We start from the raw sequence: 25408 nt of genomic DNA, 5'->3' as shown, positions 1-25408 counted from the left end.
CCATTCTACAGTTTTGCCTCTTAACTTTGCTGTAGTGATCTCTTTTCTTTTTTGTATTTCTGTAGTTTTCACCTTTCCGTTTCTATCCGATGACATCTTTTGCAAGGGCTTTTATCTTTGGCATGGTATGTTTTTGATGCTGGTGGTGTTGCTTCGACCAATTGCCAGTCCACATGCCACCAATGGCCTGACTTGACTTGGACTTGTTTGTCCGTTTGGCTTGCTTCATGGCGTAGCCAGTCGTGTGACATGCAACGTGACTTATCACTTTGCGTAACTTTTGATTTAATTGGATTTTCAGACGACACACACAGGCTCATACCGAGCACAATGTTCTTATAGGACATTGGGTCGAATCTGTTTTAAGCCACAGCTAGTGGCCGAAACCGAGTGTAACATCGGCTCTGTGGTGGGGGGAATACAAATGAGAAGGATAAAGAGATGTGTCTCCAACATTCACGCTACCGATATTTGCTATAAATCCTTCGCCCCCTCGACGGAAGTCACAGAAACGTATGTAGTTTTTAATTTTATTTCAAGCACGTTGCCTCTTCAATTGATGTCTGACTGAGAGACTCAACGCATGAGAAATGCAGCAGAGCCGACAGCAAGGACAGAAAGGACCAACTGAAATCAGGGAGATAATGCAAATGCTATGCTCATTGAATGCCTTTGCGGTTGTGTAAAGTTTTTAATTATTTTTGCGGTTTGTCATTTTATCGCTGACCTGTGCCGATGGCATGAGACAGGCCTTCATTTATATGTGTAGCTGAATGCCTTAAAGGCACGTTGTCCATAGATTTGTATTAAAACCCTTGCCAACACATCGGTGGGCATAAGGAGATGTGGGGTACTGCTATTGCTAGTGGAATACATTCTCTTGAAACACAAAAGCCAGACACCAGAAATTCGATTGTTAAAATTCTATGGTTTTCCGCTTTTCTGCCAGTGACAATGGTATTGCCAGAGCGAGGTATGGTTGTCATTGTTAATAATCACCGGGATGTCATTGATAGTGCACGTGTATGGCCCACTGGTGTTGCCGCAAATTTCAGCCGATATGTTTTTGTGGTGTACGGAGAACCACTAACTAGCATCAGCATCCTTTAGAATGGCTCGATCATTTGATTGACTTTATGTTGGCTAAAGCAAGGGTATTCATTTCCAAATGAAATTTGCTAACATTGACGAAGTCGTTCATTGACAACAGATGAGATACAATTGCATCAAATGACATCACCAATAAAGGTCATATCTTCCAAGAGAACTGCATGAAATATGGAATACATTTAAGTGGGCTGTATTAAATCCAAGATGTTACGAATTACGTGCACGCATAGAAAAGCCATGTTTTGATATGTTTACCGCAGCCAATTAATATCTACTCAGAGCATATAATTGTCTCAAAAAATATGTATTTTGTTTTTGTGAAATACGATGGGGGTAAATGTAAGTAATAGAATTTTAGATCATTGCATAGTCGGAAAACTCATGTAACTGGTTTTTTTTTTTTATTTTTTTTTTTTTTTATGACCATCAGGGTTGGCCTGTCGCAAACTGTGACTTTTGCGACATACGTTTACGACGGTATAATACGTATGTCGCAAAAGTCGTAAAGCTAGTGAGAAAACCTAATTTGGAATTAAAGAAATTGTGAATATTTCTAAATTTAATTTAGTTAGGCTCCCCGACAAAAGGTATGCAAAAAATGCTATATATTGTATTTATTTATTATACTAGATTTACATCTCTTATTCACAACTTCAAAGTATTCTTGGTTTTCGTGGTCCATAATGTCCATCCAAGCTTTAGCTGCATCAACGAATGACTACCTACAATTTTGAAAATTTGCAATTAGTATGGAATAAGCCAAAAAGTGATTTTTATAAAATTCTCTCTAAACAGCAATTCACTTATGCAAGACTTAAGTAGTTTTCCTTCCTTCCAGTTTCTGCAGTAATTTGTGAAAGATTAACTATGAACGAGTACCGACCGTCGAGTAGTTTATAGTAATTTTGGCTTCGAGTTTCCAATTGAAATAACTATATTCTCAAGTTTTTCAAACTCGTTAATAATTTTATGAACATTCCTGAGAATTGAAACTTCTTCGCATATATCATCATCTTGGATATCATTCGCTGCCTATCTGAAGGGTCCGAAGTATTTGGAGTTTGCGACATTTGCTACTTTTTCTACATTTACGACATGTATGTGACGTTTACGACGTTTACAACTTTGCGACAGTCGCAAACCTTAAAAAGTTTGATACAGACCATCTCTGGTGACCATTCAATTCTTTTACTTTTTTGCTGCGATGAGAATGTTTCATGATTTCTACTCGATATGATCGTGGTCATGAACACGTTTATTCTTTTCGATAATCTTAAAAGTCCCAAATAAATTATCCGTATTATATCACAGAGGAAGTGATTTTTGGAATGGAACGGTTGCCCATTTCTGCGCGTAATCCGATTTTTAAAGAATTTTTTTATTTTATATCAGCGCTAAGCCCAAGACACAACTTATTCCTAACATTATTATTATTTTTTTTTTTTTTGTTATCTATGATGTACGCTTATTTGGAATTCTCTCTTTCAAAATTTACTTGAAAAGGCGGGGAATAAACTAAATTAACGCTTTTATATTTTGGTTTTTAGAAACTAATTTCAAAATGGTATTCGATTGAGGGGGTATTCGTACCTTCGGATATATGCGCGAGAGAGCAACTTTTCGTTAAATTAAATATCAATGGTTTCTTATATATTTTTATAAATTTCAGGGTTGTATTTTACAATTCATTAAATCTTACAAAATAAGAGATTATCAACCTGGGCAGACTTCGAATCCACTTCTATAGATTTCGGGCCTAATGTGAATAGGATATAATTACATATTTAGGTAGGTAGAACAAAACATATTGTGTATTAGCTTATTAAAAATTATAAGTGACCCTCGTAGAGCCAATATATGGTCATAATACGCACTTAGTTTGAGAGCATATACACTTACTTTCTCCCTCAATTCCCTCAAAACCTATATACTATGGGAGCGACAGTACTTAATCAGTACAAGTTGGTCTTGCAAAGTGGCTGCCAGTTATGCTATGACTTCATTGGAAAAATTTTCATTGTTTTGTTATTTTGTTTAAACAAAAATTGAGCGTTAAATGAAAATTCGTGGAAACCAGTGCAATACACATTCGCTTTGTTTTTGTTTTACGTATACGAGTACATTTACTTTACAAGTTCGAGCCCCTTCTAGCAGTGTGAATGTTTGCAAATATGTATGAATATTTACGAGAATATATTTGAGTGTTTTCATGTACATACACATGTAATGAATTTTCATATATTTATACGCATAAGTTGAAAGTGTTTACTTATTTGCCAGACGTCAAAATATTTATTTGACACTTGAAAAGACAAACATTAAAAGTATTTATGTGTGTATGTTTATTGGTTCGCTAGCCCATATTGCGTATGAGTTATTTCAATGAATTAACAGTTATACGCAACACTGGAATATTTTACAACACAAAGAGGGTAGAGAATGAATGAATGCAAGTTTAAACATGAAATATAATAAGCAACGATGAGCCCGTCGTAAAACTAGGAAAAACACGACTAATGTACGCGTTAGAATTGTTGTTGCATCCTGGAAACCAGTTTCTGTTAATTGTCATATGTTGTAGTTGACTGTAGAAACAATAAGGTGAATTCTAACAAATTAGCTTTCTAAAAATAAATTTCGTGTTGTTGCATTACTATGTAACAAAACGAAATAAAAATAAGATTAAGGGACTTGTAAGTTATATGAAAAGATGATGTACAGTGGGAGAAAAGATGATTCAATTTGTAAGAGGAAATTTCCCAAATGTTTTCTCCATAAGGATTTAGCATAAAGGGCCCAAAATTGAGTTATCTCTCCCAGCCAGATCTATACTAAAGGCTGTGGAAAGGTTCATTCGCCCGAACCGAAACATGTACAGTCCAGGCGTGTATAGATTGGTATCTGGCGTTTTCTTTTCAATGGCTCTATTAACCGTGTTCATTAATCTATATCTGCCCATAAAGCTCGAAAAATAATTGTATAATTAGATATAATGCAGTTGGACGTAAATTGCCTGTTTCATTATCAGGCTAACATGAAATATAATAGTTCCGGAAATTTATAGAAATATTGAGGGTTATTTTTATGGATTCTTGATGGGATTACTCATACATACGTATATTTTGGTATCTCTTTTTTAATTTATTTATTATGAAACGAATTATTTCAATTATCTAAGCATACTGTTTTCAATCTCCTTTAACAACACTCCGATTATCTGGTGTTAAAATTGCCATAATTTATGGTCAATGAAGTAAAGTCATTTATTTTGTCTAACAGGCTGGATGTTGATCGAATGGACACACCTCCAGTGTTTGTATTTCAATCAATTCTATTGTTTGCTCTCTCCCACTTAACAGCCCCAACAATATTTCCTAATCATTTGTAAACAATAAAAATAATTGTTAATTTTTAGTGTATAATTTATTGTGTTGAAGAACATTTCATTCAGAAAGTAAAATTAAATGGAATGTCTAGTAAGCAGTGTGCAGAACAATATCAATTTTGGATTAAACTAAAGACTGTATTTACAACTGTTTTCATTCGCCTGTAAAAATGTTAATTGGCCTATGCCAAGAATGTTTACCTTTCAATTATTCTCTAATTAAGTCTCTTATCTATTTGATAGAATGTACAATATACTGGGACTGGAAAAGTAAACATATGTACATATGTGTACTCGTACCATAAAATAGTAATCTCTAAATTGTATACTGAGAAAAGGCTATTCCGTCCATTTTTTTTAATATATTTACTATTGTTAATGGATTATTAAAAAGGGAATAATCCGACAATATTTATTGTCGAAAATAGAGCCATAGATTTATGTGCCAATGAAGTAACTTTGCGAGATTGGTTTATAAAGGGACCCAAGATCAATATATCAGCCAGTAAAGTTGGTACACACCAAAAATAAAACATTTCTTCGGAACAAAATTTTATGCCAACAAGGTATATGTCATGAGATTTGAAATCCATTGATGTTACGAGGGCAGTTCGAAAACTTCTTAGCCTATCAATGAAAGAGAATAGTTAGTTTTTCAAAAATATGTTCATTTTCAATATAATCTCCTTCAACTTCAATACAATTAGTCCAACGCTTTTCTAGCAATTATATCCCTTGATTAAAATAGTTTTCTTCAAGGTCTTCAAAATAGTGGTTTACAAATATAATTGGATCTTCATTTGAGGTAAAACGCTTGCCAGCAAGGATTTGTTTTAGATTTGGAAACAAGTAAAAGTCACTGGGAGCTAAATCAGGAGAATAAGGTGGGTGCTCAAGCAACTCGTACTTTAATTCGTTGATTTTAGCCATTGTTAAAACACTCTTGTGCGCTGGTGCGTTGTCTTGATGAAAAATTATTTTTTTGTGTTGTAAGCCAGGACGTTTTTCTCGAATTTGTACATTAAATTGATCCAAAAGGTTTTTGCAGATAGTCAATCAATAAAATACCTTTGAAGTCCCAAAAAACCGTTGCCATAACCTTACCAGCCGATTGAATTGTTTTTGCCTTCTTTGGGGCACTTCCTCCAGCTTCCTCCATGTCTCATCAACAGTTATAATAAAATCCAGTTTTTTCACTTAAAACGATCCAAACAAGCTTGAGAAATGTTCTTATGCGTTTTTGATCGACTGTTAACAAAAGCGGCACCCACCTTGCAGAAAGCTTTTTCATCTGTGGTTCGTCATGCAAAATTAAATGGACTCGATCATTTGAGATGCCCATGATATTAACAATTTCACGCACTTTTATTCGTCGTCATCATGCACAAAAATTCTGTTGTTGTTGTTGCTGTTTTTGGACGTCCCCTACGTGGTTCATCTTTTTTACTGTTGCATATGAAGGAGCACTTTCACCTAACACATTCACCATATCGTTATGAATTTCTTGTCCCGATAAACCTTTTTTATGTAAATATTTAATGACAGCACGCATTTCTAATTTTTCCATTGTAAAAAAAATTGCGGACGCGTCTTTTTTGAACACCTGTTTCTATATGAAGGAGTTGCCAGATCGAAAGAAAATTTAACATGCGTTCATAACAGAGATGGAAGTTTCCAAAACACTTAACTTTTTTCTGTTTATACCGCGCTTTTTGTACTAGGCTAAGAAGTTTCCGAACTGCCCTCGTATGTATAAAAAACTACATTTTGAATGGCCGTATACCGCTCTTTCGAAAAATTCCTTTGCATGCCGATGAGGCATGTTTCTTATAGGAGGGCACTGTAAACAATCAATGGTTAACGGAAATTTCATTAGAAGTGCCTACTGGACTTAAGGAAATTCTCTAGTTTACTATTTGAGCATGTTGAAGAGGCGCTGGTTACCAAGATATGAAAAGCAAGTAATAGATTGGATTTTTAAATCGTAAAACGGTCTCTGTTAATCGCATTTGCATTAAAAAATTCTAGTATAATTTATTTAATTAAAAAAATATGTTTTAAAACAATTATTTCACTTTAAATTGTTTATTCTCTTCTTCTGCGTTTTATAAACCCACATTTTCATTTTAACATTGAAGTGAACATCGTTCAATACCACCAATTCGCAAGAGACATTGCCTTTGGAAGAATCTTTCGAGTGTAGAATAATGGACAATACATCACTGTCTCAGCTTGCCATGAACATAGGTTAATTAATTAAAATCTACAAAATTGTTTGACAGTTCAAAGTGACCGTTGGATGAAGCCCTAAAGAATTTGTACAATACATAATCCAAATTGATTGAGGTAGACAATTTTAAGAGTATTTGTACTGAATTTTTTCCATAATTAAAACTAAGTTTGTAATTAAGTGAATAATTTAAGTGGAAAAATGTTTGTTTTTTTTTTGCTCATTAGATGGAGAATGGCATATTTGGTTTCGTTCTACTATTATACAAGGTATGAACTTTTAAATAAATGCATAGTATATATATAGTATAGCGGCACTGAAATATTTAATGGTGCTTGTAAATGTTTTGGGATGAACATTTAATTTGTCTGCACTGTTTGTTGGTAGAAATTATGAAGCCATTGAGTTATGTCTTAAGAAATCTTTTATAACTAATTTGAAATTCATAGCCATCAATGGCGTTGGTGACTGTATGCCTGTTTGTCCATATTTTTTTAAACACTTCTATGGGTGGGGGGATTGATGAGAGTACAATTTTAAAATGAATCTCTATTCTTGTCTACAGATATTGGAATTTTACGCGCTTATTCACTTGGTTGATTGTCAATTGGACCATGTGTCCTTTTGGCAAAAATATCTCTTTATTATAAGCAATTAAATGAGTTTAGCACAGAATTGTCAAAGGACATCATTTTTTTATCACAAACATAAATTAGCCAACAAAGACTCTTAAGAATTATTTATATGTATTGGCTACAGTAACTTCAGATAAAACCGCACATTATTATAAATTGAATAAATACGAAATTGTCCATATCATTCTATGATCGGATTAGATCGGATAACAAAAACTTAGGTTTCTACAAAGAACTCATTTTTGTGGCGCATATGAGTGTATAATTTAAGCTGCTGTCCTATAGAATATAAAACAAAAATATAATTTATACATTTTATTTAAAAAGCAACCCACTGCCACTCACACTATTTCTTCATTGCAAATATGCATTTTTATGGCTCTTGACCGCAAACTCAAACTCACCCAAAAGGCCGAGCAATAGACAAGGCTCTTATAGTCTTAGGTGGATGTATATATGGCGCAAACACTCTCCCACACCAGTCAAGGGCTTGCATATAAATCCATTGCCAAGCCATATGGTCACCCTCATTTGCAGTCATAAGCTGCAGGCTCAGCTGCCAAAGGAATGTTGTATGCAAATATCCTCAATGAAAATGAAATGAATAGCATTGACCTCAGTCAGACAAGTGTTGGTCGGGGAAAACTACAGCCATTCACAGTTCTGGTTGGCCAAGAAGTGGAATGGATTATGACCAGAGCCATAAGAGGTTAGTCCTTGAAATGAAAACCAGTTTAAACTCACATCTTGTGAGTTGAAGGTAATCACATCTAAAACCAAAAACAAAGAAAATAAATGAAGGCAAATGTATTAAATGAAATGAGTTTTGGGGGAAATGTGAGTTTTCATTTGCACTTGTTTGGAAATAACAAAATTATAGCAATTGGGAAGCTAGATATACGAAGAACTACTTTCCATTGATACACTAAACTCTAAAATCCCTGGTAGTACTACTTACCATTTCAAAATAAATATTGTGAAATTTTTAGAAATGTCCCTACGCACCAAGAAACGTAAAATATATATATTTGACCCCACATGCCTCTTGAACCCTAATTGAATTAAGTGGGTGGTTAACCGATGACAGTACCCTGTACTATAGCTTTGTTTCAGCGGTGGAGAAAAAACTTTTCCAATTATTTTTTTGAACATTAAATATGAATATATATATATATATATATATATATGCTCGGTCACTGGTTTAAGGCAGTTTGGGGCTATAAACCCGTATGGCTATTTATAACATGACTTTAACTACTTTTTTCTTTCGATATATCTCTTATATTTGTTGTTGTCGTTGTTATCTATTATTCAACCCCGCCCCACATCTCCACTCGGTAGTATAAAATTAAAGTGTCTTTAATTTGTTATTGACTGGTATTTGGCCCCAAAAACATAAATCATTACAAAACTTTTTGTAATTAGAAGACAAACACTGGCACACACACACACACACACACACAGATACGCATACGTAGTGAAACAACCTCCATAGATTTTGCCTTCTATCTAGGCACCAGTGCCTATTTGGCATAATAGTCCAAAATGAGCAGTAGACGACTTTTCTTTAACGTTGATGTTGTTGTTATTGTTGGACTTTAATGGGCCCACTAATGGAAGCGATGAAAAACAGTAAATGCCCCCAAATTTATTTTCACTGTACTTAACATTATGCCATGAAATATAAACGAGAGTTTCTCTTGCAATGAGATAGGGTGAGTGCGAAGGAGAGAGAGAGAAAGGTGTGTATAAATATATATGTATGTGTGTGAGTTATCATTTGGCACAAATTGTCTATTGATTGTTTCGCTTAAGTAATGAATACCATTTCGTAGCATTTGTCCCTAAAAATTGTATACCGAAGTTTAATTTGAATTTAACCTAAGAGTGTATTGCACTCACTTGGTCTAAAGAAAGGGTACACCAAAATACGAGTGAAAGATTATTGAGTGGAAATATTTTAAAGAGAAATAAGGATGAAGTTCTGAAAAAAACACTTTCCCAGTTCCAAAGATTGACTGATCATTGACTAGTGTTGATGCGTAGCCAAAGAATCGAGGAATTGAATTAGGGACGCAATTAAGGAGTAATAATCACTTTTTTCTTCTTTTTAATGATAAGGTATCACGGTACTTCATAAACGTGTAAACCACAACCTAAACTATCAAATGCTATTTCAACATCAAGTAAAAGTTATACAAACGATTCCTGAAATACATTACCTATTAAAGTAAAGAAAATTCCACATTTTTTTTGAAAATACATTTGAGAATGTTTCGCACAAGTTGACCTCAGCTCAACAGAATATTCTTTTATGTAAAGATACTGATACCGATTTTAACGACGAATCACCTAACTCTAAGGACAAAACACCGTCAGTTTATCGACCATGTATAAGGAATTCGTATCAAAGAAATGTGTTTTCTATGCTAAACAAATATTGCATCCGTATATTAAGGACTAGATATTTTTGTGTTTATGATAACATTTCTTTTTTACTTTATGAGAGCAGCCCAATTCAATTTTCATTTCAATAGTGAAAAGTCAGCTGAGTTTGAAAAGGGTGTTGGAAGCAAGATAGTAATTAGAGTAAAAGCTTAGACCAATTAAAAATACTAATTATTTATTGATGTCACATGACAATCGGCACTTAGTCGATTTCCGAGTCCCTATTGTATATACCCAACACTTTCATACTATATGATGGCGTTACCAAATTTATTTCTTTGTCGTCATCCCAAATCGTTGAATACTACTTTTCAATTATTTGCCGAAAACCAATTCAAGTATATGTCAGAGGGTTAACAGCCACATAGCAACACTAACAACCAACGAAATAAAGAACATAATAATATTGAGCTGGCAAATGGATGTGACCGTCAATTTATTATGGGCTAGAGCATAGGAAAGGCGTAAAAATGTTCCTTGCTATTTGCACAACAAGGACATAGCCTTTAACGCACACATACCTATGTACATGCACACCAACAAAACAAATTTAATATAATTATTGGCTTGAATGTGCTTTTTAGTCTATGGCTTCCACCTCTTCCACGGTTAATTACTTAATTTGATTGCTAGAATAAAAAGCATGAATAGTCATGTTTGTATTTACATTCATATATTAGCATGTTAATGGTTCAGTTTCAAATGGAATTTTACGAGATAACAAAACTCTACTTGACAATCGAAGAAAGGACACATACATAGTATATAAAGATTATGCAATATAGATTAATTTATTTTATATGTGAATTTTCTCACCCTTTTCCGGATGAAAGTGTTCTGATCGAACAAATACTATAGTGTTCTTTTATGAAAATTACATAGAATTCATAAACTAACACGTAAGTGCAACTTTTTAAAAGATTAAGGGTCGATTTCTCAATGTATTGTTATTATTCATCGTTTCGATAAAACAGCTGATACCATACAAAAATTTTACTAACCGGTGGTCTATCCTCCGGTCAGGTATTAATCGGATGATGAGAAACTGGCCATTACTGTATGAATGGAGAGAGCGGCATGACAAACTAAATACGTTCAGTGACTTTTCAAAATCATGAAAATATTTACTGGGTAGTTTTTTTGGCACAAAGACAAAAGCCGGTGAATATGGAAAACATCAGCTATGTTTGGATATATATGTGTGCAGTGAATAATGCTGAGATAACGCTTTTTTAACGGGCTGTATTTATTAAGCTCAAGTTATTGGAGACTTGCTAAACGTCCTAGGGGCATCTTTTAGTCGGTGTGGTAGAAATCCATGACGTTTTCTTTTTTTCAAAGTATGAAAAGGATTTTCACTCACAAATAATATTTAAAAAATTAACCTTGAAGCACGTTAAGACTAGCTATAAATTGATAAATATGTCTTAATTCTCTGTAGCACAACTTGTCGTTTAGAATAAATAATTTCTTCATATTTATATCAATGAGTTTAAATATAACTGAAATAAACGCATGAATTTTATGGAATTTGGTCATCAATGGCTTAGGAGAAATTTTAAGGAATTTTTCTCAACGACTTATTTTGGGATTATACAAAAATTCTAGCATTTAATAACCAAAATAGATTATGTTATCCAGTAAAGATATCAAGAGGCACATGGCATTGTTTGTGTTATGGGCCATAACATTTTAAATTTACCACTTGAGCTAACCGCAGCCACATGTGTCTTCTCAAGAATACCTTTAATTAATGCATAAAATCTAGAAATTCTACATTTAGCATCACAACATCTGCTGGAATATATATAGGGGAATGCTTTGCATAAAGACACAGATGGCCATGAGCTACGGCAACAGAGTGGAGGAAATGAAGAAAGTTTCGCCAAGGTATGGGCAAACCATTAAATATTCCTTTTCTTTATTTAAGGATTTCAACTTCAATCAATACCAAACCAAGAATTCACAGACCACATCGAACTGAGGTTAAACAAAGAAATAGAAGAAAAATTCAATTTCGTATTGGTCAGGAAAACACACCGACACACTCAAACTCAAAAACATAGATTGCAATGCGGGCGAAAAATCAATTCGGCTTTCAGTTCAACATCAGCACAAAAATCTCTCGCACACCTACAGACTCTCAGAAACCAAAAAAAAAAAAACATCACATGAATAGGAAAATCGGGGGCCCCAATACAACAAAGACAAACACGAATGACCAAATATAACAAAGCTACAAAATAATAGACATTCCTCTGAGTACACATTGAGAGCAATGTAATGTAATGTTTAGCAACAGACACAGGCAAAGATGTAACCGGGAATGTAACACAGGGTATGTAGCATACACACTTACGTATACAATCTGAAAATATCGAATGAGGGAAAATTAAAACCAACAAAAAAAGAATTTATGTAGGTCAGTGCACAGGAAATTACAATCACAGAAATTGAAGCAAGGACAATTTACTACGCAAAACATACAAACTCACACATACCATGCTACAGACATTCACTCACAGTCACATAATATGTACCACCATTTTGGTCAACAATATTGGAACAGTAATCACAAAATTCGTACAAGGTTTACCACTACACATGAAAATATCTTCGGTAAGATAGGGCCAAGGTAAGTACCGGGTCACCGCAAACACTTATAGAAATTTAAAATAAATTTAGACAACATTTACAAGAGAGTGGAGAGTTTTTCGAAAGTTAAGCAGACCCTATTGTATAATTTGGAAAAAAAATCTAGCATTACCTAGTCCACATTGCCATTCCTGTGTATTTTTAGACAAATGAAATACGCTCTGAATGAAATGATAAGCTCTGAACATAAAGTTTTGTAGCGTTTCAGAGATCAAATCAATTACAATTTATTCTAATAATTGATTGATAGTGAGCAATACTGGCAAAATTTCTTTACATCAGATTAGTTTTTAAGATATTTTCATCTTTAATTTAATTTTGTTTATTTACAACTCTTCTATTTTCTACAAAAATCGATGTGAAAAAATAAGGATACCTTAAAAACCAATCTCAATTGGGGACATCCTTACATTAAAAATTTCCATACTTGCCTCATATAAAATCCATTTGTCAAAGACTATCTGGTCATCGAAAACAGCAACTCAATTGGATCGTTGGGAAACCCATTTCGCCAGATGTTATAACTGTTGTTGTTATTGCTGCCCATTGCTGCTGACGTTGCTATTGTTGCTTTCAACGTAATGTAACTTACCGCCATAATGATGTAATGAATGTAACGTAATTAAAGAAAACGCAACACAAAAACAGATAAAATTTTGTAATTAGGTCTTAATGACAAAATAAGAAAAGGAAATGACATTGTCCTCCCAACTACACTCGCACATTCGAACACCCACCGAACAGGCAGCTTCAATGTCGTCCTCGAAAATCTTGGCTCTCGGCATCCCACAGAGACTTAGAAGCAGAGTAGTAACTCAGACGAAATTATTTCATGTTCTTGCCTTTTTAAAAGGCTTTTTACTTTGCTCCATTGTGTTTCGAACAGTCTAAACTTCCAGACTAACAAGACCATTTTACTTCGACAGACAAAGGGCGATGGTAAACGGGCAGAAATTGAGGATGAAAAACCACCAGGATAAAAGTGAGTGATGAATAAAACAAAAGCAACAGTAACCGAAATGTATCCGAAAAACAGCGTTCACCAACAAATGAAATTAAGTAAAAGTTTGAGATTTTTTGTAATCTCTCGGAACGAAAATATTCAACTTTTTAATTCGGTGGTAATTTTAAGTAAATTGTAATTTTTTTTTTCCAACCCAACAACTTTAACAAGGCCAAATGCTTATAAATATGGGTCACAGTCAATTAACATGTATTCTAGGTAGGGTACATATTTCTGTCCAGAGTTGGTTATTAATTTGACCCGTTAAAAAAAATACGACAAAAAGTTACTACCGCATCATAACAAAAACGTTTATGATTTCATTATTACCCAGCAAAAAAATTTGGAAGTTCTTCGAAAGGCACAACTTTAAAAGCACTTCCAGAAAATACACTCCCAATGATGTTCTTTATTTTAACTACCCAGGAAGTTCATTTAATTCAATTTTTTATAACTTGTTTTTTGTTTTATACTGTTAATGTATAATTTAAACTTTTTTATTTTAAATAGGTTAAAAACAGAGTAAGAATTCATAAAATGGTACAAATCATTTAAATTTTGTCGAAAAAAATGCTAAATCCAATCTGAAAAAATTGTGGGTTTTTGAAAATATTTGAGGTCAAACGTTTCCGACAAGCGTTAGAATCCATTAAAAATTATAAAAAATTATAAAAATGATTTATTTGACAAAATATCACAGAAATTTTTAATTTACATCCAAACATTTAATTCGGATCACACCTAAAGAAGTGATGCAAATTCAGTGCAATGGCTGTTGAAATGGAGGACTTCCGCCCTGCGACAAGCCCATGTTAAATTCATCGCTTCTGCGTCAATTCTGCACCACTTCCGGATCCAAAAAGAACATTTTTGTTAGTTTTTTTGGCGACGCTTTTTTTGCTGGGTATAGTTAAAAATTAAGCAAAACCTACAAAATGATTTCAATTTACTTGAGACATCGATTTATAAGTAAATTCTGTATAAAGGATTATAATCGTTATAAAGTACAAAACTAATTAACAGCAGTATAAAAATTTGATACATGATAAAAAAATAATCAACATCCGAAATTAGTGACTTCTATCAATCAATCAATCATATAAAATAGAAATAGTGGCACCAATTAATTGGTACAATAATAGAAAAGTGGTACAATATTCAAGAAGTTTGTAAAACTACTCATTGCACGCGTTTACGCTACACTGGTAGAAAACACTTCGTTATGTTAACGAAAGGTGTCATTGATCCAATGATTAGTACAATAATAGAAAAGTGGTACAATATTCAAGAAGTTTGTAAAACTACTCATTGCACGCGTTTACGCTACACTGGTAGAAAACACTTCGTTATGTTAACGAAAGGTGTCATTGATCCAATGATTAGTTGATTGACTTTTCATTATTATAACAAGCTTTCTGTTAATCAACGAAAGGTTTCGTATTATTAACGAATATACTCATGTTTCGTTATATCAATGACAAATTTTCATGGGCCAATTTGAATGAATTTTGTTGTGTGTCTTATCATTAAAACTATTCTATCATAACTTCAGTGGAAACTGTATAAACAGTGAAACTGTCTACTAGCGAAACTATAAGAGAAAGATGGAATTTAGCTTATGAATTCCTCACCGAGGCCTTACTTCTTATCTTAGATCTTACAAAACTAAGCGAGTTTGTACAAACCAAAACCAATTTCTTCTTGGTGTGGAAATATCTAGACATAGAAAATATCTATATAAGAAAGCTTATATTGTGGCAAATACTCATATTGTAAATAAATTCTTACTTTGGGTATTACACCCTTAAAATATATAAAACGAAATGTATCTCAAAAGCATCATTTACAATTATATTTACAAATCTAATTAAGCTATTCATATGAACAGCATTATAATTCATTTCTTTAGAATCCGTCTAAAATGAAAAAATAAATTTCATTGGAATTCTATAAAAATCATTCAATTTGCATAAATAAAAAGCTTAACAATTAAAGCACCATTATTTTTAATGCAAAAACGATTACCCTTCTGGGAATTCACACAAACGTTCTATTGATTACAATAAAATATGTTAGGATTTTTACACTTTTTTTTAAGAATGCAACAATTTCCAAGAAGAGCTATGAGAGCACATGTTGAAGGCGTTATTTACGCACTGGTATATGAAAAGAAAGGAAACCTATTTACGGAAAATCTAAATATTTAATTTAAAAAAAAATACATGCCACTTAGATGGACATTTCCCTTTGTACATACTGGAGATACCTGATCTAAGAATTGGTGTTTTGTGAGTTTTTTTTTCCTGATGAGCCTAAGTATGTAACAAAGTGTAATTCAGTGAAAATGAAAATTTAACATACTGGGAAATAAATTAAAATGCCCTTATAACTTAAATGTTACAAGGTTAAGGGATATCGTTAGAGTTTTCCAAGTTCAATTGGTTCGTATTTATACTTAAGAAAAAAAAACTCATAACACGCAAAACTCATAATACACAAAATGAAATCTTAATAAAAACCTTAGATATTGAGACATTTTACACTTCAATCAAAAGATGGTCTTTAATAGCTCAAACGCTTCCAAAATCAACTTTAACTAAATTCCAACTGTCATTTGTCTTATAAATAAGGGATTTCAAATCCACTTTTAATAGATTTCGACCCTAATGTGTATGAGGTTTAAAATACATGGAGTGAATATATAGACTTCAATCGAATGATTTTTTAAATAGGGTAATTCTTTTAAATATCTTGTGAAGCTTATTATCTATTCACACAAAACCCTCTGTGATGATAGCATTTGGAATACGGTGTACAACTACATCAAACGTAGTTGTTTAGATTAAAACTATTTGGTGAGGTTCCAGTAAACAGTTGTTAAGCCACACTGAAATTTTACAGTTTAAAGCTTACACCAAAAAAGATTACTTGGATACAAAGATTTTGACCTTCACTTAAACTTCATTTGTCTAAAATTTTGTTTCGGAGGAATAAAGTATATATTTTGTGTGTATATCAAAAACGTCTATTGATTATTTTCGGCACGTCAATCTGAAGGACTGAACTAATATCATATTCCAAATTTCACTAAATAAACTCCATTACTTAAGGCATTAGCATGATGGACCCTCTTTTAATAGTATCCTGAACGTAAATACTTATTTTTTTATGACAGGAAACCAATATTTTAACGAAATGTCAACTTGGTATAATGGACCTTCTTCCTATGGTGGACGATATAGAAACTGTTCAGCTTGTTTTTAGAAACAATTGATTTAATGGATTCAAATGGAGTTATTAAATGTTTTCCTGTTGTATCAAAGCCAAATATAATCGTGCATTGTATTTTCTTTGAAATTATTATCTTTATTTGCCACAGTGCTATATGTCCATTCAAAGGTAATTCAATATTTCAATGGACACATTCGTTACCATTATTCTATTGTAGAAGTTCAAATGAAATTACCCTCATTAAAGTTTAGTATTTGCTAAAAGAAAACACCGAAATTTTTGGACCATATGCCGGAAATTCAAGCATTAAGGACGCCACAAACTTGTTTTCACCGAAGAATGAAATAAAAACGCCAAAAACTCCTTCTCCGTTTCTTTGTGTTTCTCTCTTGGCAAATTCGATTATTTATTTATTTGGAGAGCAGAGAAAAAACGGCACTAAGTATAGCGACCATGGTTCACCAGAACAAAGGGGGCTAGGCCATACTCTGGGATATCGAAGTAAGGTGAGCCAAAAAACACCTTTAACCGGATACGGAAACATTAACCTCGAAATGTCAAAAAATATAACAGCAGCGAATTAAATCCACCTCGTTTTGTGGGTCAACAATAACAACAAGTTTCGAGTCACAGCCCTTCTTCCTGCTTCTTCAGATACCTTGCTGGTTGTTTTGGCTGGCTGGTTGTATCGGAAAGGAAATCTACCTATAAACAAACTAAACAACAGTGATATCCTAAAATGAAAGGAAGACACTTCCTCGAACTCCGAAAAGGTCGCAGCAAAAACCTGCACCACACCGCCCCACAAACGACAAAAGCGGAAATCAACTTATGTCAACAACTCCAGCCAAAAGCTGTAGCAGAACAATGCTCGTATAACTTATGAAACCTCCGGTTGTAGTAAGCAGTTGGTAAAGGGCGTGCGATGGGTAGACAAAAGGGACTGAGCCTTGTACCATGTAATACAATCAGGTGCAAATGCCACCTCAAACCTCTAGATACTAAAACAGGGTTTTAGAACTTTGCCACAATTCCCTCTCTTGCATAACAAAAGAATCGCTGCAATGATGCTCCTTCGAACTCCCACTATGAACAAGGGACGAATGTGGATTTAAACTATGTGGTTATGTTCGTTTTCCTCCTCTATAGATTTTTTTTTTTGCTTTTTGCTTTTTCTTAGCTGCTGCAAACAACTACGTGGAAAGTTTTTTCATTTGGATTGCAGTTATCATCCGAACGGAAATGAAAATAATACCGTTTTTGCAGTAGGAAAAGGATGGAAGTGCAGTCTCTTGTTTTTAGCAACAACAATAGCAGCAGCAAAATATCCACGAAAATCTTTTGTTGCAATTGGCATGGCAACCGTAGACTGCTAGGATGCTGTTCCTAGTATATAAGGCACAAACTTAGTATTTATATGAAATGAAAAAAATTAAATCTGATTTTAGTAAAGAATTTAATATAACCTTGTCCACAAGTATTGAGTTTTCTGATAGATGGATTCTTTTTTTAATTTAGGTTGTACTCAAAAATTAACCACCGATGCATTTTACTTTCTATTGAAAAACTTGGAATAAATGTTATCCACAATGAAATTTCAAACTAATATGTGTATCGCCAATATAGGTCCAAGTTTCAAGGCAGTATTTAAATCTCAATTCAAACAGAGCAATGTTGTTCTCATATTATATGCCAACAAACCTCATACCAAATACATTGTGTTTATATACCACACACACACACACACTAAAAAAATCTGATTTTAAACTTCCATCCTACACAAAAGGAGAGAAAGAGAGAAAATCATTACCAGTAAAATTATGTTGTCGGTGGCATTGCAACATTGGTTCCACAACACTTGCCACAAAATGTAAAATAACACAGATTTCGTTCCCAATTTTCATTTTGTTTTTTAAAACAACGCGGGTGGCAGACGTCTCGGAAATAAAGTTTTGTTCATTTTTGCGCCAATGTTATGCAAATCATAACACTAAACTAAGCGAAACATTACTCTCCTGTGTTTGCAGACAATATGCTGTGGTGCGGCATGTTGCATTTTTGCCAACACTCTACACCATTTGAATAAAGTCAATATGAGCAGAGCATACTACATACACAGATGGAGATGTGACTTGTAGTTTATTATCAATTTTCTTTTCTTTAAAAATATTTTTGAGTGTTGTTGACCTATTTTATGTTTATTCTGATTATTAATTTTGTTCGGCTTGAGGTCATAGAAACAATCGATTATTGATTTGTTTTAATATTTATTTCCAATATTTCGGTTAGTGCCACTAACCATCTTCTGGGATTTTGTTGTGAGTTCGTGTGATGCTGTTCGTTCTGCAAGCACTAACCGAAATATTGGAAATAAATTTTCTTTTCTTTCATCTTGTTGTGGGTCTAGTTGGTCCGGTAGTATTGTTGGGATTCAGGTGGTGTCGAATCCCTTTTTTCCCACCCTATGGTTGGCGAGGGCTAATTTGATCCCTTGCCTAAAGTGGCTTTATTAATCTACGAAATTTCTGTGTACTAGTCCGGAGAGGGTCCACAATTTCAAAAAAAAAAATAAATATTTATCCAATAAAAGTCGATCGGGAAATATTTAAACATTCCCGCATTAGGTGCTTAAGGAATCGAACTGCGACAAAGTTTATACGGATTGTAGGGAACATCAGATTCACCAGACCAAAAACATGTGAATATAGCCATGAGCTTTGTCTGGCTGTAGCTAATGTGTTTTGAAGCCTTACTTGCAGTAAAGACCTTCATTCATTTCAATAATGGACCAAATTTTGTAATTTAATTTATTCGACTTGTGAATTAACACTTTTATGAAAAAATTTAATTTTTCCTTGCAATTTACTTCTATCACAATGATATAGCTAAGTTAATTTCTTCTGAAAAATTGATTGTGGAATTGCAATACACTGATACATCTATTGCGGTGTAGAGGAAAACATAATGCAATAAATAACCCAAAATTATTTAAAATTTAATTTTATGTTAGCCTGATATTGATTACCGTCCAAATCCATGATAATTTAATGCAATGCAATTATAAAAAAGAAGATTAAGGAAATTGATAAATTACAATACAAAATTATGCACGCCTGACTATATATTTTCTGTTCCATAGTGTTTAGTATATATTTGGCTGGGATACATAACTCAATTTGGGCCCTATATGATAACTGCTAATGGAGAAAATATATAATATGGGTGTATTATCGGTAAATAACTGCTTCAACGAAATAATTCACTTCGTAATTCACTTCGAAAATTTTCAGTTGTTTACAACTAAAGAAACTCTTCATAGAAAGTACGAAATATTTCGTTCTTTTTACGAAGAAAAGTTCTGTTTTTCGTTGCATTTTAAAAACATTTTCTTACTTTTTGTGAAAAAGTATCTTAAAGTATCTTTTTTATGAAATTGTTTCCTACTCTTTACGATTTTTCATACTTCACACTATATCTATTATACTTATTAAATTGTTACGTACTTTTATGAACCAATTTCGTACTTTTAGTGAAATAATTTCGTAGTTTTTATGGAACTCTTTCATTCTTTTCACGAAATTGTTTCGTAGATTTCACGTTTTCAAGGGAAAACGCGTGTAAATCGGTGAAATCGTTTATTTAAAAAAGGTTCCGCTTGACAATAGCCCGGTTTTTCTCAATTGGGCGGAGCTCTGGCGTGTTGGGAGGGTTCTTGTCCTTGGGAACCACCTGCACGTTGTTGGCGGCGTACCACTCCATGGCCTTTTTACCGTAATGGCAAGATGCCAAATCCGGCCAAAACAGTACGGAACAATCTCGTTTCTTCAGAACAGGCAGCAGACGTTTATTCAAACACTCTTTCACGTAAATTTCTTGGTTGACAGTCCCGGAAGCTATGAAAATGCTGCTTTTCAAGCCACAGGTACAGATGGCTTGCCAAACCAGATATTTCTTTGCGAACTTTGACAGTTTTATGTGCTTGAAAATATCTGCTACCTTTCCCCTTCCTTTTGCCGTATAAAACTCCTGTCCCGGAAGCTGCTAGTAGTCGGCTTTGACGTAGGTTTCGTCGTCCATTACCACGCAGTCAAACTTCGTCAGCATCGTCGTGTACAGCCTCCGGGATCGCACTTTGGCCGTCGTATTTTGTTTATCATCGCGATTTGGAGTCACTACCTTCTTGTAAGTCGATAGTCCGGCTCGTTTTTTGGCTCGATGCACGGTTGTAGACGATACACCCAGCTTATTTGCGGCATCTCGGAGAGAGGTTAGGGTTTCGCTTGAAACTACCGGCAACTCTCTTTCTCGTCTCAGCGGCTTCCGGTTTTCGATTTCCCCCGATCCAGACTTCCTGGCTATCGACAAACGTTCCCCAAACACTTTAATTACATTTGTAACGGTTGATTTGGCAACTTTTAGCGATTTTGCCAGCTTTGCGTACGAGTAGCTCGGATTTTCGCGATGCGCGAGCAAAATTTTGATACGCTGCTCTTCTTGCTTGGACGGCATTTTGACAACTGAAGAGTGAATTCCAAAATCAAAATAGGAGCAACATTCTACACACACACACACCTTCAAAATGAGGGATGTTCAGGTTTTTTAAATGCAAAATTGAAAGAAATACGTCAAGTTTACATTGACCAAATTTTGACCGTATCACCCTTTAATTCACTGAGAATAATTACAATTCAAGAAAATGCTATCACCTACGTCAGATATATTTAAATTTACCCCAGTGTATCTGATACAACGTAGTTCATGCCAGTTGTAGCCATTGTTATTCCACTCTCTTGGGCCAAAGCGACATTTCGTTTAGTCTTTTGTCTGCTGGTAAAAAGTTGTAAAAATATGTGCACTTTTAAGATATGTATTTTATAGTTAGAATTATACTTTTACTATACACCAATTGCATTCTCTATGGAAAATGTAATAAAAATGTTTTCATTCAATTTATCGCAAATGTTGTATTTCAAAATTAAATTTTACTCCATATGAAAATAAGAATACAAATAGGTATACAAATGAACGCAATTCAATGTAAAATCTTAAAAAAAATGCAACTTAAAATTACTTAATTCATACAAGTCATGATTTTATTTATTTTAATAAGAAAATGAAAATTTTAATGAATCATTTCGATTCAATATACATATTTTACATTTTTCCGCATATATAGATCTGTTAAAGGAAAAAACAATAATTTATTAGAATGCCTGGTTTCATTGTTTGTGATTTTTTTATTTGACTCCATAGGCAAGAATTGTATACCAAAGGTCGTAGGTTCAAAAAAATTTCGGCGTTGGGTTATCTTCTCTTAGTAATGGTGATGACATTTCTAAGTTGTTCTATGCGACTTCACCGCTTGGCTTAATGTCCTCAGACAGCATCCTCAGATGCGCTGGAAGGTAGTGTGTTGTGCACAATGGATACGAGAATCGTACCTTTTTTGAATATAATGAATTATTTATTAACCTGTTATTACTGTTTTATGTTTAAAAAAAAAATGAAAATGCATTTCAAAGTGTCGAGAAGATGTCTCCAATGTATTTTTATATTTATGGCCAAATAGCCCTATTTATGAAAAGAATTCATGGCGAAAAGTAAACATCACTGAAGTCAGACCCACCAATTCAGTAAATATAGTGTTGTCCGCTCCGCGTCTCATTAGTTTTTTTTTTCACTTTATATTTGGTATATTTCCTTTGACCGTATCAGCTAACCAATTTTGTGCGAGTGCTATTCCCCACAAATCCCCCAAACTCAAAATTTTTGATTAAGGTAAAAGGATCACGACAGTGGGATATTGCAATCTTTAAAACGTATCCTTTTTACATTTTGATCTTGCTTTCTCATATCAGTTGCTACACAATGGCATTTTCTCTATTTAGGTTTTTGATTACACAAGTAATTAAACCATTTAAATTTTTTAAATTTTCGAATACAAAATTAAAATAGAAAGTCTGAAATCCATTCATATATACATAAGAATTAAATTTCATTAAAGAATGCATTAAATTGACGGCAATACAAATTAATATGTAGACCTTATGGACACTCTTTTGTTTGATTGCAAACAATTTTCCATACCGAAGTATCAATCAAAGATTATAAAAGAGGAAGATGGGAGATTGGCTACTGAGCACATCAAACCATTTACCACATTAGTTTAATACTCGAACCGAACGCGTATACGACAAATATAGACATAGCATTAAAATGCAAATAAAAAGAAATTAAGAGCACGAAATAAATTTCCATAAAGGGGAAAATGTAATTTTTTCTGTTGTTGTCTAAAATTTAACATTGTTTCTTTAAGAAAATTAAATTTTTCGTTTAAAAAATAAAAACTAAAAACAACTAAAAGATTACAAACATGTATTAAACTAATCTGGTAAATGCAACATTTGGTATGACGCAAACCAATCTCCCATCTTCCTCAAATCTATAATCTTTGGTATCAATAACCTTAAGGAGCAGTTATCTCTCTCTCTCTCTCTCTCTCTCTCTCTCTGTGTGAGAACAACCGAATAAACCTCAAAATAAATAGAGTATGCAGCGTGGAACTTACTCTAAGAGTATCACCCAAATCACCCACTCAATTATTCACCCAGTTTAACAAATTCCATTTACATTTAATGCAAAACCCGCAGGAGGTATTTGTAGATTGATGTTGCCACAAAACTTGTGCATGGTAGTATTAGTTGTTGTTGTTGCTCCTGTTGTTGTTGATAATGATGAACTTAATGAGTAACAGACAATGCCTGCTAAACCGGTCAAACCCAAGTCAGACAGCACTGTAACCAGAATGTCACTCAAATGTCCAACACCACATACGGAGGAATATTTTACAGACCAAAGATAACTGGAAAAGATAAGCTCCAGGCATGCCAGCATACCCATAGTAGGCATTATCAAAATCACACTGTATGGTTTCTCAATAGATATGAAAATATCTCACCACACACATACAAGGCACAGGTGCAGAGAAATAATTGCGCTTTCGTAACTAAGACAATTTTTGTGGAGACCATTGTTTATGCTTGACGCTTGCCTAATAATATAAAGCATGCATAATTGAGCAAACATAATTTCAAGTGATCAATTTAGTAGGAAACAAAAACTTTTAGCTGGATAGCTATTGACATATAGGGCAACTTAAGTTTGCTCTTTATTGGACGATGAGCTAGCCTTTTACATTAAGATTTCTTAGGAAAATTCTTAAATACGGAAAAATAATTAAAGTAAACATTTTTAAATGCTACTTTTTTCAATGAAATCCGAAAGACTGTCTTCTCTCCAGTTGGATTTTATTTTTATTTTTTTAAAGACACTAACATATTTCTTATACTCATTTTATACAATGAATATTTTTTTTAACAAATCATAGGCAACAGAAAAATATAAACAAATACTAAATTTTTTCTAAGTAAAATTTTTCATTAGAAGTTAAACGTTAAAATCTCAATGTTAAAATGTTGAGATTTATAAAACTGCAAGTCACAAAGCATTTTCCGTTTCAAATAATCTTATCTACGAAAACGTACATTCATAAAAAATGTTTAATCTGTCCTATATCTAAAACTATGATCGAAACATATAAAAGTATTGTCCTCTTTATACCATAGTTCAGATGTTTTGCCTTTTCAAAGTAATATCAGAAAATTCTTATGTAAACGTTGTGAAGTTTACAACAATCAAAGTTATCCGATGTTATTTCTTATCGAGGAATTTGTGTTTATTTTAACATCAAGAATTTCGCAAATATGCAATCATTTCTTTTAACCCCTTCCGGACAGAGCTCCCTCCCAAATAATCCTTGACAGAATCGCAGTACACTTTCGGCATACTGTGTGTTCTATCAGTTTGAGGAATAAGCAAATATATTAAATATTTCCTGGCCAACTTATTTTGTATGAAGGCAACAGCTCTTGAAAGCCCTACAAAGCATAAAGTTACAGGGCAACGCCAGCTACAATATACTCCTTGTAGTTGCTCTTCCCACTCTCTACTCTACACAAGAAAGGCAATATTGGAAAATCGCAGACAAAAAACATACACACAATTACTTTGAAAATGTTATGCAAACACAGGATGCCAAGACGATGGAATTTTTATCGATGTCCATACAGTTCATTCAACAAGAATATTGGTTTTTAGAGGAAACCCCAGCACTGAGCTTTTCACTTGGAAATTTTTCATTTCTACGAACATGGATAAATTAATATCATACCACTGAGAATGTTGACTAAGTATGCTCGATGGGCGGTTCTTTCTAAATGATGAAGCTGTTTTCGCAGTGATAGCTCGTCAGAAATATCCAGCTCACAGGCGCATAGCAGAGTCAGAATGACATAGGATCTTTGTCTTCTCTGACAGCAGGGTTTAATTTACAATTTTCCATAAATATTTAACAAGATTTTAAAATAAGTTAATTGTTATAATTAGTAAAGTGTCAGCGCTTTTAATTGACAGCAAAGAAGAATCATCGACAATGTAATAGAGCTCGGAATTGAAGCAGGATATTTATTTTCAAGGACAAAGATCTTTTATGGTATGGTTTGGTTCTAACGAAACATGAAGAACAAGTGTTTTAAAGAAAGGAATATTGAAGTAAAAAGCAAAATAATTGCAATATTTTCTTTGGAATATATTTTATATTTATGTTCAATAAGAATGCATATATAGTAAAGAATTGTTTTCTTTTAGTACTG

General features: G+C 33.4%; 1 protein-coding gene across 2 annotated transcripts in view; it reads left to right on the top strand.

The window, feature by feature from the left end:
• Tmtc2 (Transmembrane O-mannosyltransferase targeting cadherins 2) overlaps positions 1–25408 on the top strand; it is a 136017-nt gene that overhangs the window by 75213 nt on the left and 35396 nt on the right. The gene's annotated exons all lie outside the window — the stretch shown is intronic.

Source organism: Haematobia irritans, chromosome 2 (assembly GCF_050003625.1).
Source record: "Haematobia irritans isolate KBUSLIRL chromosome 2, ASM5000362v1, whole genome shotgun sequence".
Classification (NCBI taxonomy): domain Eukaryota; kingdom Metazoa; phylum Arthropoda; class Insecta; order Diptera; family Muscidae; genus Haematobia; species Haematobia irritans.
This window is presented reverse-complemented; position numbering and strand designations above follow the sequence as displayed.